The following is a 22,738-nucleotide window of genomic DNA, read 5'->3' as shown; positions in this document are numbered from 1 at the left end:
AAACTTGTGAGCAGGGCCTTCCTACCTCTATGACTGTCTGTTATCACCCAGTCTTGTTTCCCCCCCCCACCGTTTCCATTTATTTTGTTTTATGTTAACATGACTTCCAATTGTAAAGTGCAATGGAATTTGCTGCGCTATATAAGAAACTGTAAATAAATAAATAAATAAAATGCATTGACCTCTCACCATTGATGGTAAAACCATTGCTCAGCAACCCCTGACCATCACTGTTAGACAAGCATAAACATGGGTATGGGTCATTAGGTCAACCACACTTGGGTCGACAGTTATTAGGGCACCCACTATTGGTCGACATGCATTAGGTCGACATGGTCACTATGTTGACATGAACAGGGTCGACATGGAAAAAAGTCGACATAAGTTTTTTACTTTTTCGGGTGTCGTTTTCTTCGTTAAGTGATGGGGAACCCCAATTAGTGCACCGCATCCCCTCGCATGGTGAGTGAACTTCGGGCAAGGTGCTTCGCTCCGCTACCGCTGCGCTCGGCACAGGTTACTATTCCCAATCGTAGTCCATGTGGATCATAAAGTATGAAAAAGCTCTAAAAATTAAAGAAAATGTGAAAAACTCATGTCGACCTTGTTCATGTCGACCTAGTGACCATGTCGACCTAATGCATGTCGACCAATAGTGGTCGACCTAATGACTGTCAACCTAAGTGTGGTCGACCTAATGACCGTATCCCCTTCAACATTCAATGTCCATCCCCAGTAAATGTTTGTGGTGTAAACAAAAGGTACTGTAAGCAAAGTTCCAAGAATGGAGAGATTATATTCCCACCATCTGCATAGAGTAACCCGCACCAGACGCAAATGAAGCGATTGTAATTAAGGAGTTGGGGTACCTTATCTAATGTTTATAACACATCTGCATGTGAGTAACAGGTAGTCCACATCAATATGTGATTGAAGGTTCTGATAATGCTACCAGCTGGTTTAGGTTAAGATATATAATCAAATCCCCACAGTGAGGGGACAAGAGAGAAACCAGTTATGACTGGGGTGCACACAACCCTACTGACATTTAAGATATATATGTCCTTATTTATCAATGAGTGATAGATTTCACTGTGAGTGATAAATTGCACCAGCCAATCAGTTCTTAACTTCTGTGTCACAGGCTGGGTTTGAAAAATTACAGTTAGGAGCTGATTGGCTGGTGCAATTTATCACTCACAGTTATATTTATCACTCATTGATAAATAAGGGCATTAGTTTATTAAGGGGTCATTTCAAAACTTTATTGGCTAGTATCAATACAGTGGAGCTTTGAATGAACCCTTAATAAACTATATATCTTACATGTCAGTTAGGTTGTGTGCACCCCAGTCATATAACTGGTTTCTCTCTCTTGTCCCCTCACTGTGGGGATTTGATTATAAAAGGTAATGTAAGTAGAATTTCAATGTAATACCAAATACTGTAGCATAACATTCAAATTCCTAAACTAATAAACACAAAAAATAATAATATGGTTTTAAATGAACAAGTAACTTTGCTGCCATATAGCTTACATGGGAAGGGGTTAGGAATGGGTTAATTGTGATGGGTAAATTGGAGTGTTTCACATCAGTATGAAGTGATCTTCTAATGCCAAGGCTCCTCTAGATGAAGGACTATAGTACATAGTAAGGTCTTTTCCCCTGTTTTAGGCTTTATTCTGTGCTGCTAGTGAATTTTTTTTTGTTATCTCTCAAATATCCTGCGGTAGGAATGGAAATAATACAGGTTGAGTATCCCATATCCAAATATTCCGAAATACGGAATATTCCGAAATACGGACTTTTTTGAGTGAGAGTGAGATAGTGAAACCTTTGTTTTTTGATGGATCAATGTACACAAACTTTGTTTAATACACAAAGTTATTAAAAATATTGTATTAAATGACCTTCAGGCTGTGTATATAAGGTGTATATGAAACATAAATGAATTGTGTGAATGTAGACACTTTGTTTAATGCACAAAGTTATAAAAAATATTGGCTAAAATTACCTTCAGGCTGTGTGTATAAGGTGTATATGTAACATAAATGCATTCTGTGCTTAGATTTAGGTCCCATCACCATGATATCTCATTATGGTATGCAATTATTCCAAAATACAGAAAAATCTGATATCCAAAATACCACTGGTCCCAAGCATTTTGGATAAGGGATACTCAACCTGTATACTGACAATTCCAAATTTTTAAGTAAAAAACTTTTAAAATGCATAGTGACTATAGTTTAATATAGGTGAAATTTACTTTGGTAAACTAGGAATCTGATAGGTACGAAAGATATAGTGTAAAAACCTTCATACAGCAGCCGGTGGCATTTAAAAAAAACAAACAAAGAAAAACAGCCAGAAAAGCTGAGGTGTCCCTGTAGGGAGAGCATACGCTCAGTCACTGGTCAGAAGCTACAAGGTTCTGCGTATTATTAGTAAATAAACACCCAGATGGTGACAGGTGCTTACACTTTGTCACATTATAAATATGACTTCTGCATATCCCACAGAGGGGAAAAGGCCTTGTGAATTAGGAGGCTATGCCCTGCTCATGTTTGTCTAAGCTTACCCAGCAGTTTTTCCAGTCGGTGCGTTGACAGCGCTATGAAAAGCAGAGCTCAAGTTAATGCAGGAGAAAAGGTGTTTCTAGGAAACGTCTATTTTAAAGTGAATAGGGTTAAATTATTCTTTTTCTTAACATAACCAAAAAAAGAAAAGTAAAGAAATCCAGTAACACTCAATGCTACCTTCACACACTTAAAGTGCATGTAAAGCCACTATTTAACATTAATAAATGTCAAAGACTATGCAGCTAAATAATAATGTGCATGAACTAACTGGAATGCTTATACTTGCTTTAAGCTTGTGCATTGGTGCTTGGGACACTTTTGTAAAACAGTACACAGGGGCGTGGGCTAGCGATGGCTCAGTAAGACACATGACGGATCCTAATATTTGTACCCCGTGTCAGATGCTTTTGAAACAGTGCCATAAATATGGAATATTATGGTGGAAGGAGCTGTAGAGAAGAGAATTTATTATTATAACAAAGCTGCAGTGGAACAACAGCTTAAATATATTGTATCTTTATAGTTTATAATTATATCTGCATTTCTCTAACGTCCTAAGTGGATGCTGGGGACTCCGTCAGGACCATGGGGAATAGCGGCTCCGCAGGAGACAGGGCACAAAAATAAAGCTTTAGGATTAGGTGGTGTGTACTGGCTCCTCCCCCTATGACCCTCCTCCAAGCCTCAGTTAGGTTTTTGTGCCCGTCCGAGCAGGGTGCAATCTAGGTGGCTCTCCTAAAGAGCTGCTTAGAAAAAGTTTTTTAGGTTTTTTATTTTCAGTGAGTCCTGCTGGCAACAGGCTCACTGCATCGAGGGACTTAGGGGAGAGAATTTCAACTCACCTGCGTGCAGGATGGATTGGATTCTTAGGCTACTGGACACCATTACCTCCAGAGGGAGTCGGAACACAGGTCTCACCCTGGGGTTCGTCCCGGAGCCGCGCCGCCGACCCCCCTTACAGATGCTGAAGATTGAAGGTCCGGAAACAGGCGGCAGAAGGCTCTTCAGTCTTCATGAAGGTAGCGCACAGCACTGCAGCTGTGCGCCATTGTTGTCACACACTTCACACCAAGCGGTCACGGAGGGTGCAGGGCGCTGCTGGGGGCGCCCTGGGCAGCAATATTTTAATACCTTATGGCAAAAGAATACATCACATATAGCCATTGAGGCTATATGTATGTATTTAACCCATGCCAGTTATCTAAAACTACGGGAGAAAAGCCCGCCGAAATAGGGGGCGGGGCTTATTCTCCTCAGCACACAGCGCCATTTTCCTGCTCAGCTCCGCTGTGAGGAAGGCTCCCAGGACTCTCCCCTGCACTGCACTACAGAAACAGGGTAAAACAGAGAGGGGGGGCATTTTTTGGCGATATATTGGATATATTTAAGCTGCTATAAGGAACAACACTTATATAAGGTTGTTCCCATATATATTATGGCGCTTGGGTGTGTGCTGGCAAACTCTCCCTCTGTCTCCCCAAAGGGCTAGTGGGGTCCTGTCTTCGATAAGAGCATTCCCTGTGTGTCTGCTGTGTGTCGGTACGTGTGTGTCGACATGTATGAGGACGATGTTGGCGTGGAGGCAGAGCAATTGCCGATAATGGTGATGTCACCCCCCAGGGAGTCGACACCGGAATGGATGGCTTTGTTTATGGAATTACGTGATAATGTCAGCACATTACAAAAATCAGTTGACGACATGAGACGGCCGGCAAACCAGTTAGTACCTGCCCAGGCGTCTCAGACACCGTCAGGGGCTGTAAAGCGCCCTTTACCTCAGTCGGTCGACACAGACCCAGACACAGACACTGAATCTAGTGTCGACGGTGATGAAACAAACGTTTTTTCAAGTAGGGCCACACGTTATATGATCACGGCAATGAAGGAGGCTTTGCATATCTCTGATACTGCAAGTACCACAAAAAGGGGTATTATGTGGGGGGTGAAAAAACTACCTGTAGTTTTTCCTGAATCAGAGGAATTAAATGATGTATGTGATGAAGCGTGGGTTAACCCAGATAGAAAAATGCTAATTTCAAAAAAGTTATTAGCATTATACCCTTTCCCGCCAGAGGTTAGGGCGCGCTGGGAAACACCCCCTAGGGTGGATAAGGCGCTCACACGCTTATCAAAACAAGTGGCGTTACCGTCTCCTGATACGGCCGCCCTCAGGGATCCAGCGGATAGGAGACTGGAAACTACCCTAAAAAGTATATACACACATACTGGTGTTATACTGCGACCAGCCATCGCCTCAGCCTGGATGTGCAGTGCTGGGGTCGTCTGGTTGGATTCCCTGACTGAAAATATTGATACCCTGGATAGGGACAGTATTTTATTGACTATAGAGCAATTAAAGGATGCTTTCCTTTATATGCGAGATGCGCAGAGAGATATTTGCACTCTGGCATCGAGAGTAAATGCGATGTCCATATCTGCCAGAAGGAGTTTATGGACGCGACAGTGGTCAGGTGATGCGGATTCCAAACGACATATGGAAGTATTGCCGTATAAAGGGGAGGAATTATTTGGCGTCGGTCTATTGGATCTGGTGGCCACGGCAACTGCCGGAAAATCCACTTTTTTACCTCAGACCCCCTCCCAACAGAAAAAGACACCGTCTTTTCAGCCGCAGTCCTTTCGGTCCTATAAGAACAAGCGGACAAAAGGACAGTCATATCTGCCTCGGGGCAGAGGAAGGGGTAAGAGAGGGCAGCAAGCAGCCCCTGCCCAGGAACAGAAGCCCTCCCAGGGTTCTGCAAAGCCCTCAGCATGACGCTGGGGCCTTACAAGCGGACTCAGGAGCGGTGGGGGGTCGACTCAAGAATTTCAGCGCACAATGGGCTTGCTCACAGGTGGACCCCTGGATTCTGCAGGTAGTATCTCAGGGTTACAGGTTGGAATTCGAGAAGTCTCCCCCTCGCCGGTTCCTAAAGTCTGCTTTGCCAACGTCTCCCTCAGACAGGGCGACGGTATTGGAAGCCATTCACAAGCTGTTTTCTCAGCAGGTGATAGTCAAGGTACCCCTCCTACAACAGGGAAAGGGGTATTACTCCACGCTATTTGTGGTACCGAAGCCGGACGGCTCGGTAAGACCTATTCTAAATCTGAAATCTTTGAACCTGTACATACAAAAATTCAAGTTCAAGATGGAGTCACTCAGAGCAGTGATAGCGAATCTGGAAGAAGGGGACTTTATGGTGTCCCTGGACATAAAGGATGCTTACCTGCATGTCCCAATTTGCCCTTCACATCAAGGGTACCTCAGGTTCGTGGTGCAAAACTGTCATTATCAGTTTCAGACGCTGCCGTTTGGATTGTCCACGGCACCTCGGGTCTTTACCAAGGTAATGGCCGAAATGATGATCCTTCTACGAAGAAGAGGCGTATTAATTATCCCTTACTTGGACGATCTCCTGATAAGGGCAAGGTCCAGAGAACAGCTGGAAGACGGAGTAGCACTAACCCAACTAGTGCTGCAACAACACGGGTGGATTCTGAATTTTCCAAAATCTCAGTTGACCCCGACGACACGTCTGCTGTTCCTGGGAATGATTCTGGACACGGTTCAGAAAAAGGTGTTTCTTCCGGAGGAGAAAGCCAGGGAGTTATCCGAACTTGTCAGGAACCTCCTAAAACCAGGGACAGTGTCTGTGCATCAATGCACAAGAGTCCTGGGAAAGATGGGGGCTTCTTACGAAGCGATTCCATTCGGCAGATTCCACGCACGAACTTTTCAGTGGGATCTGCTGGACAAATGGTCCGGATCGCATCTGCAGATGCATCAGCGGATAACCTTATCGCCACGGACAAGGGTGTCTCTTCTGTGGTGGTTGCAGAGTGCTCATCTGTTAGAGGGCCGCAGATTCGGCATACAGGACTGGGTCCTGGTGACCACGGATGCCAGTCTGAGAGGCTGGGGAGCGGTCACACAGGGAAGAAACTTCCAGGGAGTATGGTCAAGCCTGGAGATGTCTCTTCACATAAATATACTGGAGCTAAGAGCGATTTACAATGCTCTAAGTCTGGCAAAACCCCTGCTTCAGGGTCTGCCGGTGTTGATCCAGTCGGACAACATCACGGCAGTCGCCCACGTAAACAGACAGGGCGGCACAAGAAGCAGGACAGCAATGGCTGAAGCTGCAAGGATTCTTCGCTGGGCGGAAGATCATGTGATAGCACTGTCAGCAGTATTCATTCCGGGAGTGGACAACTGGGAAGCAGACTTCCTCAGCAGACACGATCTACACCCGGGAGAGTGGGGACTTCATCCAGAAGTCTTCCACATGATTGTGAACCGTTGGGAAAAACCAATGGTGGATATGATGGCGTCCCGCCTCAACAAAAAACTGGACAGGTATTGCGCCAGGTCAAGAGACCCTCAGGCAATAGCTGTGGACGCTCTGGTAACACCGTGGGTGTTCCAGTCAGTGTATGTGTTCCCTCCTCTGCCTCTCATACCAAAAGTACTGAGAATTATACGGCAAAAGGGAGTAAGAACGATACTAGTGGCTCCGGATTGGCCAAGAAGAACTTGGTACCCGGAACTTCAAGAGATGCTCACGGAGGATCCGTGGCCTCTACCTCTAAGACGGGACCTGCTTCAGCAGGGACCGTGTCTATTCCAAGACTTACCGCGGCTGCGTTTGACGGCATGGCGGTTGAACGCCGAATTCTAAGGGAAAAAGGCATTCCGGAAGAGGTCATTCCTACACTGGTAAAAGCCAGGAAGGAGGTGACTGCACAACATTATCACCGCATTTGGAGAAAATATGTTGCGTGGTGTGAGGCCAGGAAGGCCCCCACGGAGGAATTTCAACTGGGTCGATTCCTACATTTCCTGCAAACAGGATTGTCTATGGGCCTCAAATTGGGGTCCATTAAGGTTCAAATTTCGGCCCTGTCGATTTTCTTCCAGAAAGAATTGGCTTCAGTTCCTGAAGTCCAGACTTTTGTAAAAGGAGTACTACATATACAGCCCCCGGTTGTGCCCCCAGTGGCACCGTGGGATCTTAATGTAGTCTTGGATTTTCTCAAATCCCATTGGTTTGAGCCGCTCAAATCGGTGGAGTTGAAGTATCGTACATGGAAAGTAACCATGCTACTGGCCCTGGCTTCAGCCAGGAGAGTATCAGAATTGGCGGCTTTATCATATAAGAGCCCATATCTGATTTTCCATACGGACAGGGCAGAACTGCAGACGCGTCCTCATTTTCTGCCTAAGGTGGTGTCAGCGTTTCACCTGAACCAGCCTATTGTGGTGCCTGCGGCTACTAACGATTTGGAGGATTCCAAGTTGTTGGACGTGGTCCGGGCATTGAAAATATATATTTCAAGAACGGCGGGAGTCAGAAAGTCTGACTCACTGTTTATATTGTATGCACCCAACAAGATGGGTGCTCCTGCTTCTAAGCAGACGATTGCTCGTTGGATTTGTAGCACAATTCAACTTGCACATTCTGTGGCAGGCTTGCCTCAACCTAAATCTGTCAAGGCCCATTCCACAAGGAAAGTGGGCTCATCCTGGGCGGCTGCCCGGGGGGTCTCGGCATTACAACTCTGCCGAGCTGCTACTTGGTCAGGGGCAAACACGTTTGCAAAATTCTACAAATTTGATACCCTGGCTGAGGAGGACCTTGAGTTCTCTCATTCGGTGCTGCAGAGTCATCCGCACTCTCCCGCCCGTTTGGGAGCTTTGGTATAATCCCCATGGTCCTGACGGAGTCCCCAGCATCCACTTAGGACGTTAGAGAAAATAAGAATTTACTTACCGATAATTCTATTTCTCGTAGTCCGTAGTGGATGCTGGGCGCCCATCCCAAGTGCGGATTGTCTGCAATACTTGTACATAGTTATTGTTACAAACAAATTCGGGTTGTTATTGTTGTGAGCCGTCTGTTTAGAGGCTCCTACGTTTGTCATACTGTTAACTGGGTTCAGATCACAAGTTATACGGTGTGATTGGTGTGGCTGGTATGAGTCTTACCCGGGATTCAATATCCTTCCTTATTGCGTACGCTCGTCCGGGCACAGTATCCTAACTGAGGCTTGGAGGAGGGTCATAGGGGTAGGAGCCAGTACACACCACCTAATCCTAAAGCTTTATTTTTGTGCCCTGTCTCCTGCGGAGCCGCTATTCCCCATGGTCCTGACGGAGTCCCCAGCATCCACTACGGACTACGAGAAATAGAATTATCGGTAAGTAAATTCTTATTTTTTATTTTGAGTTATTAGTGGTTTTTAACATTTTGGAAGTAATCTCGTTTCAGAATGTTCACTGAGGCAAAGTGTTGTGTGTACGGAGATATCTGATTGTATCTCACTTTATTTGCAGCTACTGTAATTAGTGCTACACCTTTTCGTGGCTTGTTTCCGATTTTTTAATTTTGCATTATCCGGTTAAATTAATTTGATCATTTAGTTCAACAATCAAATGACCAGGTCTGTACAATATAGTCTGCCACAGATCTAGGGGCTGATTCAGAGGTGGCCGAAAATGCTACCGCGGTCGCATCTATTGGCAGTCGTAAAAAAGGAAAGGGGGGTTGCGCTAAATATATGGTACTAGCAGGAATTGAATAATAGAACTATGAGTAAAATTTGCGTCAAATATATACTTTATTAATGGAGCAACAGTGCTCAGTGTAAGCGATTAGTACAATGCTGTCAGTATATAGTTATGGGACAAATATAATACAGCCGTGGTGTATGAATGAGCAAGAACTGAGACGCCCAATATGAGCATCTGTAAATGCTGTAATACTGCATGGTACTTCCTTTAGCGGTAGCACCAATGAAGCTTGCACCAGCCCTATTGCAGATGCAGATTTACCATCTGAGTATGGCCTCCAATGGGAACAACTGAGCATCTGAGTATTTAGTGGCACCATGACACATAATATGCCTATCAGATGTACCACTTTTCCAAGACACTACGCATCTCAATTACAACAGCGTCTTTGTGCATATACTGTGTAACGCATGTGCCATAAGAGATTTTAGGGGTTTTTCACATGCGCAGTAGCAAAATATTGTTCAACTTTACCAAAGCCAGCTTTGCCTGAGACTCTGAATTACAGTTGCCTTATTAATATGTGACAGAATACTGTAATCTAGTACCAGGGCAAGGAATCCTGAATGTCACTGACCTAGTCCTCATATTTGGTCTGAGATTTACAGCTGGTCTGCTCCTATGGCTTGCATAGCCTGAGGGACAACCTGCAGATTATTCCCTATTACCATCAGCTAGTCCATTCCCTTACAAAACCTTCCCATGTTAAGTGCAATATGGCACATTTTTTGGATTAATGGCAATCAATAGGAATTTTTACTTAGATGCTAACAGGCAGTCCCTGTAAAGAATAGTAACTGGAATAATAAAAAGGCAGATGATGTTAATGTTCAAATTCCAGGTCAAGGGAACAGGTTCTCAAATTATGGATTCAATTATCTATGATAGTGGTTCCCTGGGGTGCCCGGGAAACTTGCAGGGGTGCGCTGGATCAGTGGTTCACAACCAATTCAAATAATTTATGGCCAATGTAATATACAATACCAGTGCTTGTGGCTTCCAATCATAAATATGTGGACAAACAGAAGTGAATCCTGTCCCTCACCACATACCTGAACCCAGGGGCGGATTGGGTTGGAAAACCAGCCAGGGAAATTTATGGAGGCTGCCCTAATGGGGGTGCGGTCTGATAAGGGGGTGGTGTCTGTTGGGTGGGGGAGGGGGGTTCACTACGATATGCCGGCGGTCGGGCTCCCGGCGCCCAGCATACCGGCGCCGGGAGCCCAACCGCCGGCTTACCGACAGTGTGGCGAGCGCAAATGAGCCCCTTGCGGGCTCGCTGCGCTCGCCACGCTACGGGCACGGTGGCGCGCTATGCGCTCCACACTATTTTATTCTCCCTCCAGGGGGGTCGTGGACCCCCACGAGGGAGAATAAGTGTTGGTATGCCGGCTGTCGGGATCCCGGCGCCGGTATACTGTGCGCCGGGATCCCGTCAGTCGGCATACTGAAGACCACCCGGGGGAGGGAACCCTCCTCATAGGACCTGATTGCACGCAGTTGCGTCCTTCCTTGCGTCTTTTTCTGCAGTGGTGTCTGAGACCACAGGCGGATTGGGAACATGGGCAGCACAAGAGGTTTAACATGCCATGTAGCCATGGCAGCATCACTGGATGGCAGAGTTGCTGTCATAGGCGTGCGCACGGGGGGTGCCTGGTGCGCACAGGCACCGCCTAATGTCCGGCACCCCCCGCTCGTCACGCCTGCGATCCGATCATCACGGTCTGTGTGCTGCTGTTGTAGCAGTGCTACTGCAGCAGCACACAGATAGCAACGATCGGATCACCTGTGTGCAGCGCTGCCCGGCGGTTACATCCCCTCTCCCTCTCGTCCCGCTGCCGCCTGTCATGAGTAGCCGCATCGTCACTCACAGAGAGTGACTGCCTCGCGATCTGACGTGCGCCCGGCCCCTCCCTCCCTGGCCCCTCCCTCCCTTCCTCCCTGGCCACGGCGCCCTGTGCTGTCCTCCCGGCTCCAAGTCCTGCCCGCGCTCAATCTCTCTCCAGTCTGGGTGAGAGTCTGTGGGGGGATAATAAATAATTTTTTTTATAAACGAAGGGTTGTTACTTTATGATATATATATATATGTGTGTGTGTGTATGTATATATATATATATATATATGTATATATATATATGTTTGTGTATATATATATATGTATATATATATATGTGTATATATATATAGTAGCTGGGCCAAGCAATCCACAGTTTACTGAGTGCACCTACAATCTATTAGTGCACTCAGTAAACTACTGATTACTTGGCTCAGCTATATCTATATATATATATATATATATATATATATACAGTGCTCTGAGTGAGCCGTATACACTTTCAGCACTGAATGAAGATCCCCGCCGCCGCATCCACTGGTCACAGGGCTTTCTCAAACCGACAGCCAATCAGGAGCGGCAGCGCGGCCTCCTCATCCACTGCACCGCAGTCCACAGCCTCCGCCACAGCTCAACAGGTAATTTTACCCTGCTGCCTTTTTCTCTCCCTAGTCCCTACTGTATGCTCTTGCTGTCCCTCTGTCACTCTCCCTGTCACTATGTCCCTGCTGTCACTCTCCCTGAATTTTGTCTCATTCCATGTGCTATAATGTGAATTTCGGCTCATACCGTCTGCTATAATGTGAATTGCGGCTCATTCCGTCTGCTATAATGTGAATTTCAGCTCATACCATGTGCTATAATGTTAATTGCGGCTCATACCGTGTGCTATAATGTGAATTTCGGCTCATACCGTGTGCTATAATGTGAATTTCGGCTCATACCATGGGGAATAATGTGAATTTCAGCTCATACCGTGTGCTATAATGTGAATTTTGACTCATACCGTGTGCTATAATGTGAAAGGTGCAACAGTACTCTATAGTATAAGGGGTCCTACTATTGTGATGCAAAATGTGTATAAGGGTTATATGGGGTGGTAAACGGCACTGAAGGACACACCGCCCTTTGAGTGGCCACACCCCCTTTTCTGGAGAATTTCCACCTTCACTTTTCCATACCCCCACTTCAAAATTTCCACTTTGACCACACTGTGTGTGTGTGTATATGGGGGGGGGGGGGGGGGGGCAAAGTGGTGACTGGAGGGGACAACATGTGTGTGGGGTGACTAGGGGCACTGTATGGTCCAGGAAGGGGGAGGAAGCAGACTGGCCATGTGGTTTGTGCCACTTTGTATATATATATAGATAGATATATAGATATAGATATATATAGATATAGATATATATATATATATATATATATATATTTAAGCAGGGACCTGCGGCAGTGTGATGCATTGAAGGGGCATATACAGCAGCACTGTCAACGCAGTACTAGCGGGAGGAGGTGATCCAGTCCCTCCTCTCACCTTTTCTTCTCCTCTCTGATGCTGTTGCCCAACGTCACAATCCAACAGAAACCAGAAGAGGGGAACCGCTGCTGCCGGTGCTGAAAGGGTGAACCGCCGCTGCCTCAGGTACCCAGTGCGTTATGTACTGAAGGGACACACACACAGTGATGCTTGTACTAGGGGTACGTGGACAGAATGAGCTACACAGTGCCACCTGTACCCCCTCTCTCTCTACCCTGGCCCTCTCTCTCTACCCTCTGTCTCGCCTTTCTCTTTTTCTCCCTCCTTTTCTCTGACTGCTAATATATGGTGCTTGGCATGTCCGGTAGGCAGTGCAAGGCACGCCACTCCAGTTGTGCACCCCCTTATAAAATGTGCTGCGCACGCCTATGGTTGCTGTACTGCAGAGATGGAGTAACAGAATGAATGGGGACAATGCAGTGTATTGAGTGCGGTGGGCTGCCTATCATGTGGAGGTTGGGGTCACATGACAACACATAAAACAGTACCTACAGACACATTGGCCTACTGGGAATCTTCCTAGTAAGCCCTGTGGCCGATCTGCCCCTGCCTGAACCTTAGGATGATATATAAACACAATTTACTTAATTTTATATTTTATTTAAATATTTAAATAAGAAACTTTGACTTAGGACCGTCATGAAAAATATCTGATACTCTAGGGTGCTGTGATTCAAAAAAGTTTGGGAACCATTGATCTGTGAAGTTCCTATGTGCATGCGTGCAAATTCCACAATTACGTTTCTGAATACATTTTTGCCTGCACCCGCGTGAGGTTGCAGCAATGATTAGTAATGATTATTAGCTAGAACATTGTGTGATTTAACTGAATATGCCATTATGACTGAATCTACAGTATAAAATAAACCTACAACCCAACAATATCCTTCCTGTAGATGATAAACTTGACATACATTATACCTACTGAATACTGCATGTACCAGCAATACACTCACAACACAAGAGACACACGCTACTTGTAAGTATTTGTACAGTAAGTAAATTATTTTCATCACAGTGATTGTTTCTGGAAATGGATGTCGTTGGCATCCTGGTGCTCAGAATGCCAACAGTCTAGATACCAGCAATACCGGAATCCCGACACTGGTGAGAAGACCAGCGTTGGAATCCCGACACCGATTATAATACCAATGCTGGAATCCTGAATATCAGCATTCGTAATGTAAGCATGCTGGGTATGGTTAGGGTTAGGCTGCAGAGTGGGGAGTTTAGCTTTAGGCACTATAGGGTAGGATAGGGATATGCTGCAGAGGTTAGGGTTAGTGTTTGGGTTACGCACTAAGTGGGTATGGTTAGGGTTAGGCTGCGTGGGGTATTAGGGTTAGGCTGCATGTAGAGAGGGTAAGGGTTAAGGCCCGTACACACTGGTCGATATATCGGCCGTTCTCCTGAACGGCCGATAAATCGCGGGACCGTCGGCCAGTGTGTACGGCCGATACGTCTGTGAACTCCGTCGTTCACAGACGTATCGCGTCGCCCGCGCAGCACAGCCGACGGCCAATATATCTAACGATATATTGGCGCGTCGCTGTGTGTGTAAGGGGCGGTCGTCCGACCGCCCGTACACATGCTGCGGCGGCCGGCGGTGATTGACAGGTGAACTGGGCGGGCGGGCGGGCGCCCGCCCAGTTCATGACGTCAGTCCCCCGACGGATCGAGCAGTGTGTATGCACAGCACACTGCCCGATCCGTATATAGATATATCTGCAGATCAATTGATCTGCAGATATATCTATTAGTGTGTACCCACCTTTAGGGAAGTAGGGGGAGAGGGTTATGCTGGGTACATACTGGCAGATATATTGGCCAATCAGTTGGTTGTCCAATATATCTTTTGCTGATCTGCAGGTGTGTACAAGCAATATGTCTGTGAAAGACGTCTTTCACAGATATATTGCATCTGCTGTGCAACACAGCAGATGACCAATATATCTGCAGATATATTAGTGCATCTTTCAGTGTGTATGAACAATCCCCATCTGCATATATAGCTGCAGATAGATTTAACAGCAGATATATCTTCAAGATAAATTGCCGCATCTTTCTGTGTGTATGAACAACCACCATCTGCAGATATATCTGCAGATCGATTGAACTGCAGATATATCTGCCAGTGTGTACCCAGCTTTAGTATACTTCCCCGCCAGGTGTCAGGATCCTGGCCATCAGCATGCTGCTGTCGGTTTTCTGACCACTGACATGGTAATCGCAGGGATCCTGTCCCCAATCCTCTGGAAACTATTATCTTCATGAAAAACTGTAGAAATAGTTTTTCACCTTTACCTGTCTTGCACTAGTGGTATATTAAGACAACAAACATCTGTACATTTCTAGTGAGCATGGGTCTACTGTAGATCAGTGTTCCTTAAATCCGTCCCCCAGATATACGTAATTAGTACATCATGTGGATCATTTAAAATGGGTTAAACCTATATACAGTAGCATGGATTGTTCCCGTTGTATTGAACAAAATGTAAGTGCTCCCACGTTAGCTACAGTATATCTCTTTCAAACTGTCCCTATCAGAGTCCCCTACTGATCCCTTCCTACCATCAAAAACTAGTGATGAATTTTATCTGGTCTGATAAGAAACCAAGGATCCAAGCTTCTATCCTGCAGCATTCCACTGCGACTGCTGGCCAGAGATTACCCAATTTACGCAAACAATATTACTCAGCCAGAATGACCATGTGTCCTATGGCATTTGCCTCAGGCAGCAGAGTCTGAGTCAAAGAGTCTGAGGGGGAGATGTACTAAGCAGTGAAAAGTGTGGAGAAGTGAGCCAGTGGAGAATTTGCCCATGGCAACCAATCAGCATTGAATTAACATTTATAATTTACATACTGTAAAATTATACAGAGCAGCTGATTGGTTGCCATGTGTAACTTTTCCACTGGCTCACTTCTCCACTCTTATCCCCATGAGTAAGACTGCTTCAATAGATGGTCTCCCTGTTTGCACCACAGGCCTTCAGTTGTCTGCTGACATCAATTGCTTCATAGTTCCCTGGCAATATTGTTTCCTTGTAAGAAGATGTCCAATCTGTCTTCATCCCTTCACAGTCACCCCATTATGGTGTTACTCCCACAGTTTCCCTAGTCTCTCTCGCTATATGTTGATGACCTGGTCTAAAGCTATAATCTTATTTCTCAACTCCCTTCCAAAAGCTGGTGTACAAGGATCTATGGAACCTTCCTGAGTTTAGTAAGGAACAGTTCAGAGGCTGGCTGGCAACTTTCAACACAAGTGGCAACAGAAGCAAGCGACCCCACCGCCGCTGTTCCGCTACCCCACCCCCCTAGTATGCAGACAGGATTAAACATCTGTTGGTGCTGCACTTATTTTGCGCTTGTGCTCAGCATCTATTCACTGCTTGTCCCACTAAACAGAGCAGGGAGTGATAGGGGGCTTACCAACCTCTTCCCACCACACACACAACCACCACGTGTCCAAAAATCATGATGATTGGGAGGGAGGTGTATTGTGTATAGATCTAGCAGTAATGACACTTGACACAACAATGTAAAAGCAGGAAAAAATGAAAACACATAAGCTTCACTGGAAAAAAGGAACACATTGGCCCCATTACTAAAAAAATAAAACACACATTTGTTGCCCTTGCCCCTCCACGGAAGACTGATCTGGCACAAGCGATGGTGGAATCACAAGTCACAGCTGCAGGGCATGTTGGGTCTTGTAGTACCCTGTCCCACAGGTCCATAGGAGACAGTATAGGAGAGATAGCGCTTTCAGCTTTGCCACTTTCCAGCCACCACTAGTCCTCCTCAGTCCCAGCTCTCACTACTTACCGTTATGTTCAGGTGCAGTATCAGTGTAGCCTCCTTCACTCCCAAAAGCAGAACAGGCAGTGTGTGTGGCTGTGCCTCTCCTCTGAACAGCAGCAGTGGCAGGCTGTCAGACTCAGGGCGGGATGTGCTAAGCCTTGAAAAGTGATAATGTCACTGTGATAAGTACCAGCTAATCAGCTCCTAACTGCCATGTCACAGGCTGGGTTTGAAAAATGACAGTTATGAGATGATTGGTACTTTATCACAGCGAAATTATAACATTTCAATGCTTAGTACATCCCGCCCTCAGAGAGACAAGCAGTCAGAGGAGCAGTCAGTTCTGGCAGTCAGGAATTCATTCCTCCCTGCAGTTGTGGAAAAGCTGGTGTCTGAGGTGAGGGTTGGACTGGGGACTGCAGGAAGATGTTCACGGCATCTGCTGGCTGGTGCTCTATGTGCTAGAGTATTGAATGTATCAGCGGGCCGGCCCTGGTAGATGCTGAAGTAGGGTTGTGCTGATTATCCTTGTAATACAAACTGAGCAGCCGGGGAGCATCCTCTGCTTGTCTCCTGGTCACCAGATGCATATAGCCGGCCCCAGGACACTGAAATCGCCACTGGAGCAGTTCCACCAACACCTGCAGATCAGATACTTCTGTCATACCATTGGTCAGGCCGTTTTTAGTTGTTGAGCCCTTCTATAAACATATTATATTATGTATATTGTCTCTGGCACTCTATTATTTCTTGTTCGTTGTCAGGGTGCTCAGTGATTAGCCAAAGTATAAAAAAAATAGTTGATTGCAGTTCTGATGACCACCCAATTTCTTGAAATGAATTAAAATGAGAAGGGAGATTACTTTGTTTGTATGGTGGCCAATGAGGTGCAATCCTAGTTTGCTGTTTATTCTGGCAGAAATTTTGGAGCTTGGAGCTATTGAAAGAAAACCAGGAATGATGGCCTATGTGAAAACCAGGAATGTCTGACATGTACTGTATATAAACAATCACTGGTCTTCTACGTGAGAAGATATATTTTTATGTGTATATAATAAAAAAGTACACATATTTATATTTAAACAGACATATTTGCTACATAATCTAAAACCTCTCAGCACATTCTGATGATTTTTCACACATGGGTGGGATGTAATGGCGTCCGAGATTGCCGGAGGTGCGGGATGACAGCCGATCTTGGACATTTTTTTAAAGGGGCAATCACTTACAAGGCATGGTTTTATCTTGTAAGTGATTGGTCCTTTAAAAAACGTCTGAGATTGGCTGGGATCCCACACCTCCGGCAATCTCAGACGCCATTACATTCCGCCGGTGATGTCTATGAACTGAGACCTTTTAATGGTCCTGTTTTAAATTTGTCTAGAATCAGGATTTTGCTTTCAGACATGATATTATTAATGTTGACACTTTTAGAGTGTTTGTAAATGTCGCTTACTGGGGCATACTTATTGCACAACTGGAAACTGAGTCTTCATAAAACTAAATACTAAGTGACAAAAACATCACAAAACTATTACCTTACACAATACATTTTAGTGGTATCATGAAAGGTTTGTTGCTAAAAGCATTTCTTTTGTTGCCTGTTTTTATTAAACCAATGGCACAGCACAATTTTCAGTTTAAACTTGTTCTGTATACTTTTTATTATTCTGCCTGATACAAACAGTATTGAAGATTAATATTAAAAGTGAAATTACATTTATTACATACTCTGCAACAATCGCTTTAATTGGCTAACTACAGGAAATACAGTATTAGAGGTGTTCGTCTCTGGACGCCAGTCATGAAGAGGCACTGGCGCAAGGCTGAGATCAGGGGAAACAGGTGATACAAGGGGGCCTGGGACTTTTACTGCAACGCCGCTCAACATGGCCACAAATTGATTCTGATTCACAGATGTTAGTAGCTGGAATCAAAGGGGCCAGCAGAATTGGATTATGTGAAGGCACATCGTGCAGCCACCTTTTATCATGGATTCTTTTTCTCCGCACTACCTGGTGCACACGCTGCATCGCAGCACCTAATGTCCAGCATGTGTGTCCCCACCCCACCTCCACTTCCTCACCTCATCTTCTCCATCGACTTCCCCTGTATTGAAGGGACCTGTTACTGAGTATAGTAGTAATAACAGTAATGCTTCTATAATTGCCAAACTGGAAAAAATGGTCAGTTGCTCATGTGATATGAATCTTCTTTGGAATTTCAACTTTATTTATTAACATTTATATAGGGCTTTATTACACAGCACTTAACAGAGAATATTTAGTCATTCACATCAGTCCATTCCAGTGGAGCTTACAAACTATGGGGCCCATTTATCAACAAGGTTTAGCTATTTAAAACTAGTTGCGAATGATAAATGGTGCTCCAGCCAATCAGCTTCCTTCAAACTGTCATTTTTCTAACACATTAAAGATGGGAGCTGATCTGGTGGCATTTATTAGATTCATTACTGAGAAAAACGGAATGTTTATGCATGTATAAAAACAAAATATTATTAATGTTATCAGTTGAGGGTTGACACCTGTTTGATTTTACACTAGTCTTGATTTCTGCTTCAATGTTCTGTCTAGTTTTTCAGCATCCCTGGCACACCTGGCTATGCAAAAGTTTCATTAACAGTTAATAGCAAAGCCAGCCAGGAGATTTTCAAGTGTCCTGTGGTACAGTCCAGAGATGTTTGACTATCACATCACTTCCTCATGTCCTCCAGTTCAGCATCACCAGATGAGCACAAATAAGGGCTGGTTCCCTGTACAGATATTGGGGGTAATTCCAAGTTGATCTCAGCAGGAATTTTGTTAGCAGTTGGGCAAAACCATGGCCCTCATTCCGAGTTGTTCGCTCGCAAGCTGCTTTTAGCAGCAGTACACACGCTAAGCCGCCGCCTACTGGGAGTGAATCTTAGCTTAGCAGAATTGCGAACGAAAGATTCACAATATTGCGAAAAGGTTTCTGAGTAGCTCGAGACTTACTCTTCCAGTGCGATCAGTTCAGTGTTTGTCGTTCCTGGTTTGACGTCACAAACACACCCAGCGTTCGCCCAGACACTCCCCCGTTTCTCCAGCCACTCCCGCGTTTTTCCCAGAAACGGCAGCGTTTTTTCACACACTCCCATAAAACGGTCAGTTTCCGCCCAGAAACACCCACTTCCTGTCAATCACACTCCAATCACCAGAACGAAGAAAAAACCTTGTAATGCCGTGAGTAAAATACCAAACTTCTTAGGAAATTTACTTGGCGCAGTCGCAGTGCGAATCTAAGCTTAGCAGAATTGCGAACGAGAGATTTGCAATATTGCGAAAAGATTTCTCTGTGCAGTTTCTGAGTAGCTCGAGACTTACTCTTCCAGTGCGATCAGTTCAGTGCTTGTCGTTCCTGGTTTGACGTCACAAACACACCCAGCGTTCGCCCAGACACTCCCCCATTTCTCCAGCCACTCCCGCGTTTTTCCCAGAAACGGCAGCATTTTTTTCACACACTCCCATAAAACGGTCAGTTTTTGCCCAGAAACACCCACTTCCTGTCAATCACACTCCGATCACCAGAACGAAGAAAAACCTCGTAATGCCGTGAGTAAAATACCAAACTTCTTAGCAAATTTACTTGGCGCAGTCGCAGTGCGAACATTGCGCATGCGCAATTAGCGGAAAATCGCTGCGATGTGAAGAAAATTACCAAGCGAACAACTCGGAATGAGGGCCCATGTGCACTGCAGGGAAGGCAGATTTAACATGTGCAGAGAGGGTTAGATTTGGGTGTGGTGTGTTCAATCTGCAATCTAATTTGCAGTGTAAAAATAAAGCAGCCAGTATTTACCCTGCACAGAAACAAAATAACCCACCCAAATCTAACTCTTTCTGCACATGTTATATCTGCCTCCCCTGCAGTGCACATGGTTTTGCCCAACTGCTAACAATATTCCTGCTGCGATCAACTTGGAATTACCCCCATTGCCTTGGAGCTTTCCTGTTTCAACTACAGTCACTTGTAGACACTCCTCCCAGGCTAAAAGGTCTAGGCCTATATGCCATCACAAATGTTCATAATATAATATTAGTGCATCATTCCAATACTCTGGTGTGGTATCAATGTTATAGCTGCTCAGCATTGTATAGCAAAGTAGTGTGTGAATCGAATTAATGCTGTGCAATTTGCACTGCATTATTCACAGTGCAGGGAGAGCCTGTGGGATTGCAGCATCTTGGATCTTGGAGATTGCTGGGCATGCCCCCACAGTAATGGCTCAGCAAGGCTCCGTCCCTTCCCTGTCTGGATTTGCCCCCTTTCCAGGCACAGAGACATGATTGTATCAACTAAAATGATGGGAGGTATGGATGAACTATAGTGGCAGTTATCACGCCACTATAGCTCTTAGCTCTTCCTGTGAATCAGGTAGCAATAATGCTGAGATGTAATAACATCTTGGCCATTGGAGTGGGACACAAAAACTTCCCCTTCCAGCTATCCCTGCCAGAAAAACAGCGCATCAGTCTAGCGCTGATGTGCTGTGTCTTACCTCCTTGCTGGCCACACTGCACATGCGCAAGATCTTGCAACCATCGCAAGATTTCCTGTGTGCAGCCTGGACCCCAGCAGCCGCCGCAGGTTAGTACACATACCAGCAGGTAAAATCCTGCCGGTATGTGAAAAAAAGCTAAGCCACAGTATTGCGCTTATTGGTTTTAATACATTTGAATAATTTTCCGTCGCCATATAATAGTATGATAAGGCAAAATCATTAGATGTTTGCAGATAATGTAGAGAAAGGTGATTTTTCTCTGTGTTATCTGCTTTCATACATACTGGGGCTCATTATAAGTGGCAAAGAGCACTGGTTATAGTGCATTTGGCACTTGTAACCTCTTCTTGCATCTCCTCCTATGTTATAAGTTGACACGTGTATTGTTTTATTATATATATTTTACCAACAGCTACAACCTGTACTGCCAGCTTTGAGTATCTCAGAAACTTCTGGGATCCACCATCTCTGTTCTGCCACTAGGGGAGGGTCCTTATCCTTAAACTGAAATAAAATAATAAGTAGAGTAATTCTTTATAGGCATGGGCTAAATCTAAGTGGAGCAGAACTTAAAAGGGCAATAAAAGGAAATACAAATCCAGGCATGTTTTGTATTTAATGTTATTGTCCCTTTAAATTTAGTGACCAAAACTGCCAAAGTTGCGGCACTTTTGAAAAGTGCTACTTAGTAAATTTACCCCTTGGGGTGTGGGATGGGCTTGAAATGGGGCATATAGTAAATGATTTTCTGAATACCCTGGCGTGCTCTGGTGCAACATAATGTTTGTCGCCCAGTGTTTCCATTTCCTTCTATTGCTACAGGCAGAGCCAGCCCTAGGCATAGGCAAACTAAGCAAATGCCTAGGGCATTTGTAAACTAGGAAAATGCCTAGGGCATTTGGAATGCCATGGGGCACAAGCAGCTTCTGCTGATTTAAATTTTATGCAGCATGTCTATATTCTGTGTGTGACTGCGGCTGTATCTGCAGCCAAAATGCTATGTTACAGTGTATTCCTGTATTCCTGGTAATCACTGTAATGTAGCACTTTGTATGCAGATACAGCCACAGTCACACACAGAATTTAGGCATAACACATATTTTAATTAGCAGAAGCTGCTTGTGCATCCTAGCCACATGGCAATGCAAATAAGATGCATTTTTAGCAAAAAAAGCACCTGAGGTTAGCAGAGCAGCCAGCTGACTCACGTCAGGCATCTCCTGCTGCATGGCATGTTGAGGCAAGATGTATGAGGGCACATCTGTATCCAAGCAGAGGTCACAGTGTTAGCGGCCATGTGAGGGCTGTGTGCGGGTTGGCTGATTGTGCAGTAGTGTTTGGCGTATGTGTAAGGAGCTTTATGTGTGTCATTATGTGTATAAGTGCATTAATAATATGCAGTGTATGTGTAAGGGACATTATGTGTATAAGGGTATTAATAAAAGTTGGCATAATGTGTAAGGCGCATTATGTTTATAAGGACATTAATCATGTGTGTCATATGTGTAAGGGACATTACTGTGTAGTATTATGTGTATAGTCATTACTAATGTGTGGCATTATGTGAATTAAGACCAATACGGTGTGGTACAATGTGAATAAGGGGCAATGCAGTGTAATGTAATATGAATAAGTGTCACTACTGTGAAGAGTAATATATATAAGGTAAAGTGGTACTACTGTGTGATGTAACATGAATAAGGGACACTATCATATGATATAATGTGAAGAAAGTTGCACTACTGTGTGGCGTAATTTGAATTGGTGGTATTGTTGTGTGGCTATACCCCTTCCCAGCAAGAAAAAGCCCCTTTTTTGGTTGTGCGCCGAATGTGCACACTTTTCCTATTTAAAATATAAGGGGTAGGA

The 22,738-nt window shown here is 45.0% G+C and overlaps 1 protein-coding gene and 1 long non-coding RNA gene across 3 annotated transcripts in view; one reads left to right on the top strand and one right to left on the bottom strand.

Moving 5' to 3' along the window:
- BNC2 (basonuclin zinc finger protein 2) overlaps nt 1–22,738 on the bottom strand; it is an 843,848-nt gene that overhangs the window by 744,496 nt on the left and 76,614 nt on the right. The gene's annotated exons all lie outside the window — the stretch shown is intronic.
- Nucleotides 1–22,738, top strand: part of LOC134921327 (uncharacterized) — an 86,163-nt gene that overhangs the window by 5,855 nt on the left and 57,570 nt on the right. The gene's annotated exons all lie outside the window — the stretch shown is intronic.

Source organism: Pseudophryne corroboree, chromosome 1, assembly GCF_028390025.1.
Source record: "Pseudophryne corroboree isolate aPseCor3 chromosome 1, aPseCor3.hap2, whole genome shotgun sequence".
Taxonomy (NCBI): Eukaryota; Metazoa; Chordata; class Amphibia; order Anura; family Myobatrachidae; genus Pseudophryne; species Pseudophryne corroboree.
Note: the sequence above shows the minus strand (reverse complement) of the source record. Positions and strands in the feature narration are given on the sequence as shown.